General features: G+C 43.6%; 1 long non-coding RNA gene across 2 annotated transcripts in view; it reads left to right on the forward strand.

The window, feature by feature from the left end:
* Positions 1-5,447: 5,447 nt before the first annotated feature.
* Positions 5,448-16,074, forward strand: part of LOC309515907 — a 163,192-nt gene continuing 152,565 nt past the window's right edge. For both annotated transcript variants that reach the window (XR_014212701.1, XR_014212702.1), the window contains exon 1: positions 5,448-5,538. This is a non-coding gene — a long non-coding RNA (uncharacterized lncRNA). The remainder of the gene's footprint in view (positions 5,539-16,074) is intronic.

Consider the following 16,074-nt stretch of genomic DNA (forward strand, 5'->3'; position numbering starts at 1 on the left):
TTTGGGGGCATTTGAATATCTCGTTATGCCATTTGGATTACAAGCAGGCTCAGCGTGCTTTCAATCGCTGATGAACCACGTACTAGGGCCTTTGCTTTACAAGAATTGTGTGGCCTTCCTGGATGACGTGTTGGTGTATTCTGAGAATGAGGAGCAGCATGTGAGAGACGTCAGAGAAGTGTTGCGCAGGCTGCTAGACAACCGGCTGTGGGTGAAACTGGAGAAGTGTCAGTTTCATACCAAGGAGGTGGAGTTCCTGGGGTACCGCCTGTCAGACAAGGGATTAGCTATGGATCCCGGCAAGGTCCAGGCAGTGCTGGAATGGAAAACTCCCAAAACAAAGAAGGATGTGCAGAGGTTCCTAGGGTTTGGAAACTTTTACCGTAAGTTCATCCGAAACTTTGCCCACCTGACAGCGCCCATAACGGACTGTCTCAGCAGTAAGAAGAAATTTGTTTGGACTGAGGAGGTGGAGCGAGCTTTTGAGGAGCTAAAAGAGGCCTTCGCCTCTGAAGAACAACTTCTGCATGTGGATTTACAAAAAAAGATGAGAGTCGAAACAGACGCATCAGACAGAGCCATTGGGGCGGTGCTTCTCCTGCAGCCAGGGGGGGAGGAGTCAGAGTGGAGACCGTGTGCGTTTTTTTCGCGAAAACTGAACAAATCCGAGAGGAACTACACGGTGTACGATCGAGAACTTCTTGCTATCCATGAGGCTTTTCGGAGATGGAGGTACCTGCTAATTGGCGCACAACATAAGGTGCAAGTGTGCACTGACCACAAGAACCTAGAGTATTGGAGAACGGCACGAGTGCTCAACCAACGGCAGTTGAGATGGGCCCAGGAGTTCTCCAGATTTAACTTTGAGATTTGTTATGTGCCAGGCCCAGAGAACGTTAGGGCGGACGCTCTCTCACGTAAACCTGAATATTTGGAGGGGGAGGGAGCACCCGAAGAGAGACATGTCATTCCAGAGGACCGCTGGGTGTGTGGGGCGGCATTGGTGGGGCAAAGAGAACTGGTAGAGGGAACGGAGAACGATGAATATGCACAGGACAAACTCAGGGGACTCAGGAGGGAGGGAGATAAACCCGGAGGTTTTGAGGAGAGAAACGGGGCGTTGTACTACAAGGGAGCGTTATATATACCTGAAGGAGAGTTGAGGGGGAAGGTACTCAAGCAGCTGCACGACAGCCCCACAGCGGGGCATTTTGGGCAACACAGAACCATGTGGCTGGTGACCAGGGAATTTTGGTGGCCTAAGGTCAGGGAAGACGTGCAGGAGTATGTGAGGAGTTGTGACCAATGCCAGCGAGCCAAAGGGGAAAGGCGGGCGCCGGCAGGGTTATTAGAACCGCTACCCACACCAGAAAGACCATGGGAAGCAGTGGCTATAGATTTCATGACTGATCTGCCAAGGTCCAGGGGGAAAACAGCCATCATGGTTGTGGTAGACCTGTTAACCAAAATGGCACACTTTATAGCCTGCTCGCATGCGGTCACGGCAGAAGAAACCGCTAAATTGTTTGTAGAAAATGTGTTTAGGTTGCATGGCGCCCCCTTGAGGGTGGTTTCAGACCGGGGGAAACAATTTACTTCCAGGTTCTGGAGGAAGCTCATGAGCTTACTGCATGTAGAGGTAAATTTCTCGACTGCCCGGCATCCTGAAACCAATGGGCAGGCGGAAAGAGCCAATGGCATCCTCCAACAATATTTGAGGTGTTACGTCAATGACAGAGAGAATGATTGGGTGGAGAAGTTGGCATTGGCGGAATTTGCCTACAACAATGCGGAGAACGTGTCCACGGGGATGAGCCCCTTTTTGGCAAATTACGGGTGCCATCCCAGGGCTTTCCCAGGGGGGGAGGGGGAGAGATGGAGCGTTCCAGCTGCCGAACAGTTCGTAGAAGAAATGGAAGCTATCCATCGCCAGCTGCAACTTAACTTAGACAGGGCCAAGGAGGAATATAAGAGGCAGGCAGACAAACACAGGAGAGAAGGTGAAACCATTAGGGTGGGGGACCAAGTGTGGCTGTCAACCCAAGGGTTACCCTTCAAAGGGGGTTGTAAGAAGTTAAGACCCAAAAGACTGGGTCCATTTGAAATCACACAACAGGTCAATCCAGTGGCTTTCAGACTCCGGTTACCGAACCACATGAAGCTGCACCCAGTTTTCCACAGGTCATTGCTGTCACTGTATAAAGGGGACAGAGAAGGGAGGGTCACTCGGGGACCAGCAATGGAGGAAAGGGAACAAAGCTACCATGTAGCGGAGATCCTCGATTCCAGGTGGAAGGGAGATCAAGTAGAGTATTTGGTAATGTGGGAAGGGGAACCGGAGTCGGAAAACACCTGGGTTAGGGCAGAGGATGTCAATGACGAAGTTTTAATAGAAACTTTTCATCAGAGGTTCCCACGTAAACCTCAGCCTGTAGCGAGGTTCCGGAGGGAATACTTTGCCACCACCGACGAAGAAGAGGAGTTGGAGGGGTTCACAGATTCCGAGGAGGAGGAGGATTCAGCGAGCCAGGACGGCGATCGATGGAGGGAATTGTTCGAGACGTCTGAAGATGAAGAAGATTCTTTTCGGGGTTTTACCTCTACACCTCCCAGAGGAGAGGAAATGGGAGGGGGTGAGGGGGGCCCTGGAGGGGAGGTGGATGTCAGGGAACTGCCATCGGAGGAACAGGTGGTGGAGGGGCTCAGGGAGGAAGGAAGAGACTCAACAGCTGAAGCAGGAACCAGCAGGGGGAGGAGTGGATCTCTGAGGGAATGCGAGCAGGAGGGAGGGCTCAGAGACGCTTCCAGCGAGAACAGTGGGGAGGTATCTGAGGCTCCCATAGGGAGACCCACGCCTCGCCGGAAACTGTCACGCCGTGAGTCCAGAAGGCGGGTTTCCGTTAAGGAGCTCTTATGCTGGAGACGATTCCGAAAGCAACCACTGTCGGAATCTACGAGTGACTAGGGCAGACATGTTTGAGGAGCTCTGTCACACACAGAGGTTTGTGGAGTGGCACAAACTCTGAGGGAGCACGATTTTACGCACAAGCAGCTAATCATCCCATCACAATTACTAAAGAAGTGAAATATAAAATGCACATTCAAAACAGCACAATTAACAAGAGAATAAAATATTATCATAAGCCTAGTTCAGATCTGCTGCTGTTGCTGCCAATCCTGCCAGTGGTGGTTAATTGCAGGTGTCAGTGTGGGCTTGATGACATGGGTCTGCACTAAAAAACTCTCCAAGTGTCCATGTTTTCCGGAGACAGCCCGGATTTACAGAAGCCATCCTGGTTTTTGATTTGGTCCCAAAATGTCCCACTTTTCCATTGGGCATTCCTATTTTCGTCAGAGAAATGTTGGCGCGTATGGAATTATCCGACCCCTGAGCTGTCTGAAGACAGCTCTGTATAGGGAAGTTTTGAAAACGTTTAATGTTTTATTGCTTTTATATATGTTGGAAGCAGCCTAGAGTTGCTAGGGCAACCCAGTCAGATGGGTGTGGTATAAACAGTAAAATTATTATTATGGATTGGGATGTTTATTTTCTCTGGGTCTTTAATCCTTTGAAAATTGTTTTATGCTGCCCCCCCCCTTGAGTGCCCAATGCAGGTCTGAAATTCAAGGTGGAGCTGGTGGGGATGGGACTGTAGAGGGCAGGTCAGTGCCTATGGTCCCACTCCACATATTCTCTGAATGCATGAGAGTTAACATTATTATTAACTTTCATTTATATAGCAGCCTTAATGTGCATGACTCTGTACACAATTAAGAAAATAAGAAATTCTTCCCCAAGGAATGTACAATCTAAAAACTTCTGAATAGGTTGCAATGACTGAATTATCCATTGAAATAATCTATAAAAGCTCTGGTTTTAATTAAATAAGGTGATAAAGAATGCTTATGGACATCCTAACTGTTGGAAACTTTTTTTTTTTTTAAAAAAAAATTTAAACTATTAGCACACAATGCCTACAGACAGATGAGGATATGTGCTGCTGTTTGGAAAGGGTTTACCAGGGAGAAAAAAAAACTTACCCTACTGAAGTGTTGCCAGTTATAAGCATGTGAATATAACTTTCCAGGAGGGTCCTATGGTAATGGCATGTGTGAGAAGTATATGAGCAAGATAAACAGGCATGTAGTACGTGCGAATGAGGGACCAAAATACAAACCTGCAATTGATATGTATTCATTATGTGGATCTCCACTTGTTTAACTGCCCAGCAAAGTACCTTCCTAGAGTTATTCTCCGATTCTCTGATTCCTTCTGTGCTCACAGGAACAGGAAATGTAAACCATGTAAAAAAGTTGGCTGTACGTGTTAAGTCTATACGTGCCAACATGATGTTATTTCAAATGACTACATTACCTTTCTTTAAATCAGTAAATCATTTGACACATGGCTTAAATTTTGCCAAAATTCTTAAGAAACTGTAGCAGGCCTAGGAGCTGATACGGGGTTAAGAGATAAAAGGCATTATTCTACCTGGCTGTCGTGTAAAGCTTAGAATAGCTATTGGCATTTGCTGTTTAAAAATATTAGATGCAGCAGAAGAGACGGATAATGGCCGTGCACTTATAGACTTTGTTCCATCACCTTCATATTTTTTTTAACTTGACATATTTTAATTATCATATATGCTAAACAATTGTCACAGGCTCCCAGCCTGGCGGGTTGCTACCTTGGGGTTTGATGCCTTTTGGAGAATAATCTTTGAAACTTTGCCTTTGCAAAACTTTGCTGGCATTCAGTGACTTATTAGCTTCTTGAATGCCTCTGGGCTAAACTAATTCCTTCGGGATTCCTCCAGGCCTGTTAGCCTTGAACTGCATGGCGCAATACTGAAAATCAAGGTTCTCCCTAAAATACAGTACAATAAATAAACTACGTTCCTCAACCTGTTTCTGTATGCATTTTTTGGAGAAAAACACAGTAATCAGAACTGAACAGAGTCAAATATACAGTAACGTTCTTTGGGCTGGGGTGGTAAAATCAACTGATAAGCTCTTATTTTAGGCAATTTTTTAAAAAATATGTCTACTGTAGTTAAACTGGTTTTGTTTTTTTAGATGAAAATTCAGAAATCACCTGGCACATAAGGCACATTTTGCTTTGTCTGCTGCCCGGTTGCAACAAAAGGTCAAAGCCTGTCACAGAAGCCTACAGAAAGGGACTGCAGATGCTGGCCTGATGGTCTAATGTGCTCCTGGGAGCACACCTCCATTATGCAGCTGTTCGCTCCAAATGTCTTCAAAGCAAGCTACCTATAAAGCAGCTTTCAGAAACCAAAGGATTATAAAGGAACAAACACTAGTTGCTATGCCAAGCTTCCATTAGTCTCCCTTCTAATACAAGGCATCTGGGTCTGTTCCCCATTCATTATGGTACAGCTTTAAAAAAAATATGAGAAAAGTTTATGAAGTACTTTGTTGATCCCTACAGAAAAAAGCACCTTGCTCATCTGCAAAGGGTTCAACCTACCATTGGACACTGCAAAGAAATGAAATGGAGATAGCTACTGCATACCCAAGGTTCTTTTTCATTCATACTTGTGGTGCAGATTTTGTACAATTTTTCTCACATAGGAAGAAAGCCCATGCCATGCAAGCAACAAGTTACTGAGGCATATCACCCTACAACAACTGGTATAATGTTGTGGGTTTGAACCCCACATTGGGTGAAGGATTTCTGCATTTCAGGGGGATTGAACTTGATGGCCCTTGTGGCCCCTTCCAACCCTACAATTCTGTGATTCTATGGGGATCCTATTCAGGGACTGGTTAGGTAGGCATCTGCCTTGTATTTAGATGTGATAGGGAATCTTTTCTGGCCACCCCTGGAGGGCCAAATTTGAGGGTCAATCACCTGATGCAAGTGATGGCCAGTGATGTTGCACTTTGAAGCCCCATCTGTTGGTACTTCAGAGTGCAGCAGGGGGCTGTTTGAAAGCCCTTTTGCACAGAACCCAATGTTGCTCTTTAAACCCAGTGATTTCAGCAGATGGGCGAATAGTCTTGTGGCCAACATAGACCTCCTAATGGATGAAGACTGGCTTGTGGGTTGGAGGTTTCCTACCCTAGCAAGGGAGAGGAGATCACTTAGAGTATGTAATGTTAAAGTAAATGGGAGGGAGGAGCTGAAGGGAGCATGAAATTATGGTTTGGAAGGTGGTTCTATCATCTGACAGCTGGAAAAGGGAGAGGGAAGATGGTGGTGCATAGTGGAGATTAGGTAGGTAAGGATTGGTTTAGGACAGTGGCAGCTAACCTTTCTTGACCTAAGGACAAGATTCATCCTTGATAAACTCTGAAGGCCTAATGCTAATGGTGAGTATGGACATCCCACACTCTTACTCAACTTTTGTATTCACACACACTTGCACACTCAGATCCATATGGATCAGCTGAGGAGGGAGGATAATCACCTGCTCTCTGCTCAAATGACCAGTCAGATGACTGGGGGGAGGGCAATTTGAATCCTCATCAGGACATTGGTATCTGCCCATGCAGTTTCAATGGTTACTTTAATTTTTTATTGGATGCCACCAAAGTCTTGGATTTCAGAAAAATGTGCTGTGAGGGGTGGGATGGAGTTGTGGGTTAGCCACCCCTAGTTTAGGAGATTACTGGTTCTGATTGCATTTATCCCAGTCCTCAGTTTACTGTGAATTTATCTCTGTATTTTCTCAGACAAACACTCTGTTGTTAACCATGGGTAATTTCTCAGTGAAAGGGCTGTTTGAATACCTCCCCTGAAACCACCAGCACCCAAATGAGGGGGAAACCCTGACACTGCTTAATAGATCTAGAGTCCTCAGACACAAGCCACCCTGTAATGAAAATTGTTACAGAAAAAAATTAACTGAAATAGTCTTTCCTTTTTAATATTTCCCTTTTTCTGTCTCTATCATATTAACATAATCAAGTTTGTTCCTTCTCCACATTGAAATCGCAGCACGCACGGTACATAGAAGTTCAGTCTTTAGTGAACCATGTTTAAAGTTTTCTCATTACATTAAAATAGGAAGATTAATAAATGCTGACAGCCAATTAAAATAAGTATTAAAGCATACAAAGAAAAATCAGATGGAAGATGTGCAGTGTGGTCCAGCAGGGATAAAAGTGTTTTTTTCAACACATTTGGCTCAAAGTTGAACCAAATGTGCATTTAAACTGGAGGAGTGGAAGATTTCTAGTACCATACCAGAAGAAGATACAAAGAGGATGATCTGTGTTGGATCCAGACTTCGTTATGCTTAGAGCACTGAAATCAATGGCAAACATTATCCATGATTGAACTCCCACTGATTCCAGTGGGTCTACTATGTGGCTAAGTATGGATCCAATCCTTTTTGTAATTTTTATGTTGTGACATGTGCAGGCAATCTTGAATCTTACATATTTGTAGATGGTGTTCTGCTTATTTAAGAGCTACTATTTGTAATAGCCCCCTTCATGGATCACTGCCTTGCCGTGGCGAAGGGGCTTGAAGAACTCAGAGAAGCTATGAACTACGCCGAGCAGGGCACCCAAGATGAACAGGTCATAGTGGAGAGTTTTGACCAAACGTGATCCACCTGGAGTAGGAATCGGCAAGCCACTCCAGTATCCCTGCCAAGAAAACTCCATGGACAAAGACAACAGGCATATAAAAGTTATGACACTGGAAGATGAGCCCCTCAGGTCGGAAGGTGTCCAACATGCTACTGGGGAAGAGCGGAGGACAAGTACAAGTAGATCCAGAGCTGATGAAGCGGCTGGGCCAAAGCCGAAAGGACGCTCAGTTGTGGATATGCATGGAAGCGAAAGGAAAGTCCAATGCTGTAAAGAAAAATATTGCATAGGAACCTGGAATGTAAGAACCATGAACCTGGGTAAGTTGGATGTGGTCAAAAATGAGATGGCAAGAATAAATATTGACATCCTGGGCATCAGTGAGCTAAAATGGACGGGAATGGGCGAATTCAGTTCGGATGACTACCATATCTACTACTGTGGGCAAGAAACCCGTAAGAGAAATGGAGTGGCCCTCATAGTCAACAAAAGAGTGGCGAAAGCTGTACTGGGATGCAGTCTCAAAAATGATAGAATGATCTCGATACGAATCCAAGGCAGACCTTTTAACATCACAGTAATCCAAGTTTATGCACCAACTACTGGTGCTGAAGAAACTGAAATTGACCAGTTCTATGAAGACTTACAAAACCTTATCGAAGTGACACCAAAGAAGGATGTTCTTCTCATTATAGGGGATTGGAATGCTAAAGTAGGGAATCAAGAGATAAAAGGAACAACTGGCAAGTTTGGCCTTGGAGATCAAAACGAAGCAGGGCAAAGGCTAATAGAGTTCTGTCAAGAGAACAAGCTGGTCATCACAAACACGCTTTTCCAACAACACAAGAGACGACTCTACACATGGACATCCCCAGATGGGCAACATCGAAATCAGATTGATTATATTCTCTGCAGCCAAAGATGGAGAAGCTCTATACAGTCAGCAAAAACAAGACCTGGAGCTGACTGTGGCTCAGATCATCAGCTCCTTATAGCAAAATTCAAGCTTAAACTGAAGAAAGTAGGAAAAACCACTGGACAGGTAAGATACAATTTAAACCAAATCCCTTATGAACACAGTGGAAGTGAGGAACAGGTTTAAGGATTTAGATTTGCTGGACAGAGTGCCTGAAGAACTATGGATGGAGGCTCGCAACATTATACAGGAGGCAGCAACTAAAACCATCCCAATGAAAAAGAAATGCAAGAAAGCAAAGTGGCTGTCCAACGAGGCCTTACAAATAGCGGGGGAGTTTGAGAGAAAATGTCTGGAAAATGCTCTATAGATGGTATCTCACGCCGGCAAAATTAGCTAAAATCTATAGATCAGAAAATAAGACATGCTGGAAATGTGGTGAAGTGGAGGGAGACCTCTACCATATGTGGTGGCAATGCAACAAGGTGAAGGTTTTTTGGGAAGCAATTTATAATGAACTTAAAAAAGTTTTTAAATATACTTTTCCCAAAAGACCTGAGGCCTTTTTGCTGGGAATTATGGGTAAGGAAATAAAAAATGAAGATAAAAAAATTTTTCTCTATGCCACCACAGCCGCAAGAATTATGCTGGCACAAAACTGGAAAACAGAAAATATACCTAACGTAAGTGACTGGCAGGTCAAAATGATTAACTATGCCGAGCTAGATAGATTAACAGGCAGAATACGAGACCAAGACGACCAGAAATTTCAAAAAAATTGGAGTAAATTTTGGAAATATATTGGAACGGATATATAGGAGGAACTGGCGGTATTAGAAAAACTTTATCAGCTAATAAGTATAAACTTTAATAAACTAATTACGCAATCCGGGATTTATTTGATACTTACCAAAAGGGTGGAGGGAAGTCAAAGGCTAAGTAGAGCCTAATGCTTATATTATTTTTTTTGTATGATTGTATGCTTACTTTTTGTATAGCATGAAAATAGGATGAATAATTTATGTTAAAATGTCTATTTTTGTATTTGTTTGTCCTTTTTTTTTTCTTTTACAAATTCTGAATAAAAATTTACTTGCAAAAAAAAAAAAACAAATAGCGGGGGAGAGAAGGCAAGCAAAATGCGAGGGAGATAGTGAAAGATACAGGAAATTGAATGCAGATTTCCAAAGAACAGCAAGGAGAGACAAGAAGGCCTTCTTAAACGAGCAATGCAAAGAAATAGAGGAAAGCAACAGAACGGGAAGAACCAGAGATCTGTTCAAGAAAATCGGAAATATGAAAGGAACATTTCGTACAAAGATTACCATAATAAAGGACAAAAGTGGTAAAGATCTAACTGAAGCAGAAGACATCAAGAAGAGGTGGCAAGAATACACAGAGGAATTATACCAGAAAGATATGGATGTCTCGTACACCCCAGGTAGTGTGGTTGCTGACCTTGAGCCAGACATCCTGGAGAGTGAAGTCAAATGGGCCTTAGAAAGCACTGCAAATAACAAGGCCAGTGGAAGTGATGGTATTCCAGCTGAACTGTTTAAAATTTTAAAAGATGATGCTGTTAAGGTGCTACACTCAATATGCCAGCAAGTTTGGAAAACTCAGCAGTGGCCAGAGGATTGGAGAAGATCAGTCTACATTCCAATCCCAAAGAAAGGCAGTGCCAAAGAATGCTCCAACTACCGCACAATTTCACTCATTTCACATGCTAGCAAGGTTATGCTTAAAATTCTACAAGGAAGGCTCAAGCAGTATGTGGACCGAGAACTCCCAGAAGTGCAAGCTGGATTTAGAAGAGGCAGAGGAACCAGAGACCAAATTGCAAACATGCGCTGGATTATGGAGAAAGCCAGAGAGTTCCAGAAAGACATCTACTTCTGCTTCATTGACTATGCAAAAGCCTTTGACTGTGTTGACCACAGCAAACTATGGCAAGTTCTTAAAGAAATGGGAGTGCCTGATCACCTCATCTGTCTCCTGCGAAATCTCTATGTGGGACAAGAAGCTACAGTTAGAACTGGATATGGAACAACTGATTGGTTCCAAATTGGGAAAGGAGTACGGCAAGGCTGTATATTGTCTCCCTGCTTATTTAACTTATATGCAGAATTCATCATGCGAAAGGCTGGGCTGGATGAATCCCAAGCCGGAATTAAGATTGCCGGAAGAAATATCAACAACCTCAGATATGCAGATGACACAACCTTGATGGCAGAAAGTGAAGAGGAATTAAAGAACCTTTTAATGAGGGTGAAAGAGGAGAGCGCAAAATATGGTCTGAAGCTCAACATCAAAAAAACGAAGATCATGGCCACTGGGCCCATCACCTCCTGGCAAATAGATGGGGAAGAAATGGAGGCAGTGAGAGATTTTACTTTCTTGGGCTCCATGATCAGTGCAGATGGTGACAGCAGTCACGAAATTAAAAGACGCCTGCTCCTTGGGAGAAAGGCGATGGCAAACCTAGACAACATCTTAAAAAGCAGAGACATCACCTTGCCAACAAAGGTCCGTATAGTAAAAGCCATGGTTTTCCCAGTAGTGATGTATGGAAGTGAGAGCTGGACCATAAAGAAGGCTGATCGCCGAAGAATTGATGCTTTTGAATTATGGTGCTGGAGGAGACTCTTGAGAGTCCCATGGACTGCAAGAAGATCAAACCTCTCCATTCTGAAGGAAATCAGCCTTGAGTGCTCACTGGAAGGACAGATCGTGAAGCTGAGGCTCCAATACTTTGGCCACCTCATGAGAAGAGAGGACTCCCTGGAAAAGACCCTGATGTTGGGAAAGATGGAGGGCACAAGGAGAAGGGGACGACAGAGAATGAGATGGTTGGATGGTGTTCTTGAAGCTACTAGCATGAGTTTGATCAAACTGCGGGAGGCAGTGGAGGACAGAAGTGCATGGCGTGCTCTGGTCCATGGGGTCACGAAGAGTCGGACACGACTAAACGACTAAACAACAACAACAACATTTGTAATAGCCCTTTGGAAATAATGTAATGGACTTTTTTAATGTGATTTTTCTCTCTAGGATAATGGATGCATTGGTAAGTCAGTTGTGAGAAATTTTACCTCGTGTAAGAAATAACAGCCATCTTTAGAATGGGTTTGAAAAACGAAACATGTCAAATTATCTCATAGCTTCTGTCCAGAGTGTACATGAATTGCCAAACCGCAGGCAGATTTGATGTCGCTGGCAGTTTCCACAGTAATATTATCACTCTTGCATTCTTTGCTTTCTTCAAGGGCCCCAGTGCCTCACAACAACCCTGGGAATCAGAGAGGCTGGCAGACTGGAAAATTGACCTAGACCAGGGGTTGGGAGCCTTGTGCTAATTTCATTGGCTGTGGTGGGTGGGTGGGTGGGAGAGAGAGAGAGAGAAAGAAAGAGAGAGAGAGAAGGGATGAGAGCAAGAGATAGAGAGAGAAAAAGAGATAGGTTAGGGAGACAATGAAAGGATTGGCCCTGTCCACTCTAGTCCCACCCACTGTTGGCTCTGAATCCACTCTGAGGCATTGGGCCTCTGAAAGTGCTACAACATGCAGACAAAAAACAATGAATCAAAGCCATAATATCACAGCTGAGCTCCCTGCTTGCTAGAGACAGAGAGTGGTGATGGGACAGAAAAATGCGAATGCAGTAATTTCACATTGTAAGCTTTTTCTGCATCTAGTTTGAGCCTCAGTCACCTAACACAAGAGCTTACCTTTTTCTTTAGAAGTTGTGTTCAACTTTGGGGGGGTTGCATTCAGCATAGGTTACATGATCTAACAATGATTTTCTGTAACATGATATTTATGTATTTTATACTACTAGGACATGGTACTCGTATCTCCCGCTAATTGTGTTAACATTTTACAATCACACTTGACTGTAATTGAAAGCTAATTGCAGCTATCACTTCATTACTGGAAGGTGTGAATGTGCTATCCCCATTAATTCTCATTGGGTGCCTCAGACCCTCACAATAGGGAAAAGCAAGGTTGCTGTGAGGTAAGCGGATACTGTGGCATCTTTCACACCTATGTTTTGTCGCTCTGCTGCAGATCTTGAGCCCTCTGGGCAGAGACAGCACTTTTCCTCTATTCAACCATGCATCCAACTCATTTAAAATTAATATTCAGTAATACAAACCCCTGCCAGTTTAAGCCCAGAGTTAAACTTATCTCATGACAACTATGGCTCCACAAAACCAGATTGTTGGGAGCTAAGGCTCGTGCCTTAACCAATATGCCCCATCAGCAAGTCATGATATTGTATGATGTCACAAATTGTGCTTGCTTGTAACTTAAGGCACATCTGCAAGATACAAAGCTATTTTCTCCTGGCTATCTTGTGCAAGAGAAGGGAGGGAGAGCTTGGTGGTTTATTGAGAAACCACAAAGTGCATTTCCCCTGACTCTCTGTTAGTCTCAACCCTGCCCTCTGCTGACTGGAGGCATGAAAGGTTTCTTATACACAACAGTTTGAGCCAACTTCCTATGCTCTTAAGCGGTAGAACGGACTTGGTGAAATCTGGAACGGCAATGTGATGCATTCCCAGAAGATAAGAACCTAAGAAGATATCAGCTAGATCAGACCAAAGGCCTACCTATCCCATCAATTTGTTCCCACAGTGGCCAACCGAATGTCAATGTAAAGCCCACAAACAGAACATGGCGTCAAGAGCCTTTTTCTTCAAGGTGCTCTGCTTTAGTGGACACAGGTCTGTTCTAGGGATGCACTTGAAAATACCACATATTCCTAAAATACCCCCAACTAAAATAAATAAGAAGCACATCAAAACCATACATGAAAACATAAAACCAACAGGGTGCCCGTCTAACCACCGGGGGAACCTCCAAGAAGGCCTTACATATGATGCAAGGCAATACGTGATCTGATGTGGTCCTCGGACCATTTCAGATATTCCTGTCTGTTGCTTTTGTTAGCCAGCAGAATTATCTATGTCCCAGTGACAAACTCTTTCCCCAAATAAGATTGGCAAGCCAAATCTTTTTAAATTACCTGCCTTAGTACGACCCTAGCAAATCTGCCTAATTAAAGAAGAGCTGTCAATGGTCAAGATAATTCACAAGCATATATATATTTTAATTAAATATTTTTTTTGATTCTCCTCTTTCCACAATATAATCCTATAATGCTTCCCCCCCAGTCCCCCCCCCACCAAATCTGTATGAAGAAAATAATAGCAGGAGGATACTAATCATCAGTTTGGTACAGCTGAAACCGGCACAGCTGGCAGATGAGTATTTTAATGTATTTCTAAATTAAGCAAGGCAGTTTAAAGGAAACATCATGCATAAATCCAATCTGCCAGTGGTTTAAAGTAAGGTCTTTATCTGTGCTGAGGTAGGAAGAATAGCTACCTTATGGTTTATCATACTGTGGTGGGTTATCTTTTCTAATGAAGCTTGTGTCCCCCAAAGCATTCTGGGGATAGTTTGTGCTCAGATTGGTCTATAATAATACAATGGTACAGATTTAATGAATTGAAGAGTGGCATTTCTTTCCAGCAATGCCCAATTGGAGCTTCCTTCCCAGAGAAATTAAAACTGTAAATGAAAGCAATTAATGCATATCACAAAGCAGAATACTCTATATTGATTTCCGTGGCCTATATTGTGGCTGCCTTTAATAAATCTCTGAGGCTAATAATAATAATAATAATAAAATTAACAGAGGTCTTGGGGAAATGAACTAATGAACCCTGTTTGTATTTGTATTAATATCCCATTTTTGCTTCAAGGATTTAAATAACATTACCTCCAATATAGTACAATCGAGCTGTTACTAATTTGCTTCTTGGGCACAAGAGAATAGACCTAATCTTAATTTGCAAAATGTACTGATTTTTCTACTTTGCAAATGGAAAGTCTTTTGTTGCGTCCTGAAAATGTTCAGTTGCAATTGACATCAAATGTCTATAGCAAGAAAGGGAAACCTGCAGCCCAAAGGCTCCATGTGGCCCTTGGCATAATTTCAGGCAGTGGCTTGGGGTTGAGGAAGAGGTGGCAGAGAGGGAGGGGAGAGAGAGAGAGAGAGAGAGAGAAGAGGTGGCAAAGAGTGACAGAAAGACAAGATGGGACACTTTAGGTGCTAGCAAAGAATGCCTTTAATCAGCAAGTAAGGATGTAGTATGCACTGACTTTTTCTTTAAGAGACTTGCCGGGTGTGGTTCCCTCCATAGCTCAGTGGGAACTAGCTGGAACCTTAGATGTAACTACCTACAGAGTTCTGTCTCTCCGTTGATCATTTGTTCAGAAATGAAAGCAGCTACTGAATTTTTCTTGGAACCTGCTTTTTCCTAGTATTTGGGCAGACCTGTTGCAAGGTTTCCTCACCTGTTGAGTCCTTTTCACAAACCCACAGAATCAGGGCCTGCCTGCTCATGAGGAATGACATGACAATTTACTTCTGCCACCCTGATGCTGAACACATTTTCTTAGCAATAAGCAGTGTTTTCTTGTAGAACGAAATAAGAATGAAAAAAGGGGCTGTGATGGCCAGGTATCAGGAGCTTGCTGTTGCCCCAATAATATGTCGCCCTTGGGTAGCCATTTGGACCTCTCTGGGGCAGTGTGGCCCTAAAGTCCATCTCTAGGTACACCACAGTTTAGGAGGAAAGTTGAGTTGTGCGAAGCCTGCTCATTGCTTCTTTCTATATACACACGCTATTGCTCCCCAGGCTAATAGCTGTGCCAGACACTTCCATCAAAGTCCACTTGTAGCTCTGTTGACTAGAGCAGCCACAAGGCAGGTCTTCCTAGCTTTCCTCTGGTTGTTAAGCTAATAGACTGCAGGTCCCCTGAGAGATAGTTTGGGTTCCGGAAAGCCTGCTATTCAAGGCAGAGTGTTCCCTTGGGACTCTCAGTCTCTGGACTATGTCAAGTCATCCTTTTCTTACTCTGTGTTTTTGCAAGGGAAGCAGGAATCCCCCAGTGCTTTCTGTTGCTGGATTGCATTTCTTCCAAGTGTATAGGAGTGGAAGGTATGTGAGAGCAGAATACAAAAGAAATAATTTAAAGAGACCAAGACGATTTCATTAATGGTATGTGATTGGCGGGCGGGTAAGCGAAAATTGCAGAGAAATGGCAGTCATGGACTATAGGTGCCAACACCAGTATCTTTAAATGGAGCCACCCTTTTTACAGTCCAATTTACTGTTGATTTTCTCTGCCGCTCTAGACCTTGGTGCCCTTTATTATAAAATGTCAGAGGCGTATCTAGGGGTTGGCCTAGGTAATTCCTAATGTGGCTACTGTGCTAAAATGTTGAGGGTTGTTTTTTTTTTTTTGGGGGGGGTGCACCACTTACACAGTTCCTTGCCAAGCGGGTGGTGGTGGTTTTTTTTTCTGTAAACGTTCCTTTTCAGCAACATTCACATGATTTACTGGCAATGAGAGCGGGAACTGGCATGCATGGAATTTTCAAGCATTTCCATGGCTCCCTCACATCGAATGGTTGTTTGAAGAGGCCTCAAGCCTTGCATATCTAGCTATGTTTTAAAGTGAACCAGGTTTTTACAGCATATTATCAAATCTTTTGCCAGTGAATGGAATGGATTGAGCTGTATG

This window comes from Podarcis vaucheri (genome assembly GCF_965113315.1).
Source record: "Podarcis vaucheri genome assembly, chromosome: 12".
In the NCBI taxonomy this organism is placed as follows: domain Eukaryota; kingdom Metazoa; phylum Chordata; class Lepidosauria; order Squamata; family Lacertidae; genus Podarcis; species Podarcis vaucheri.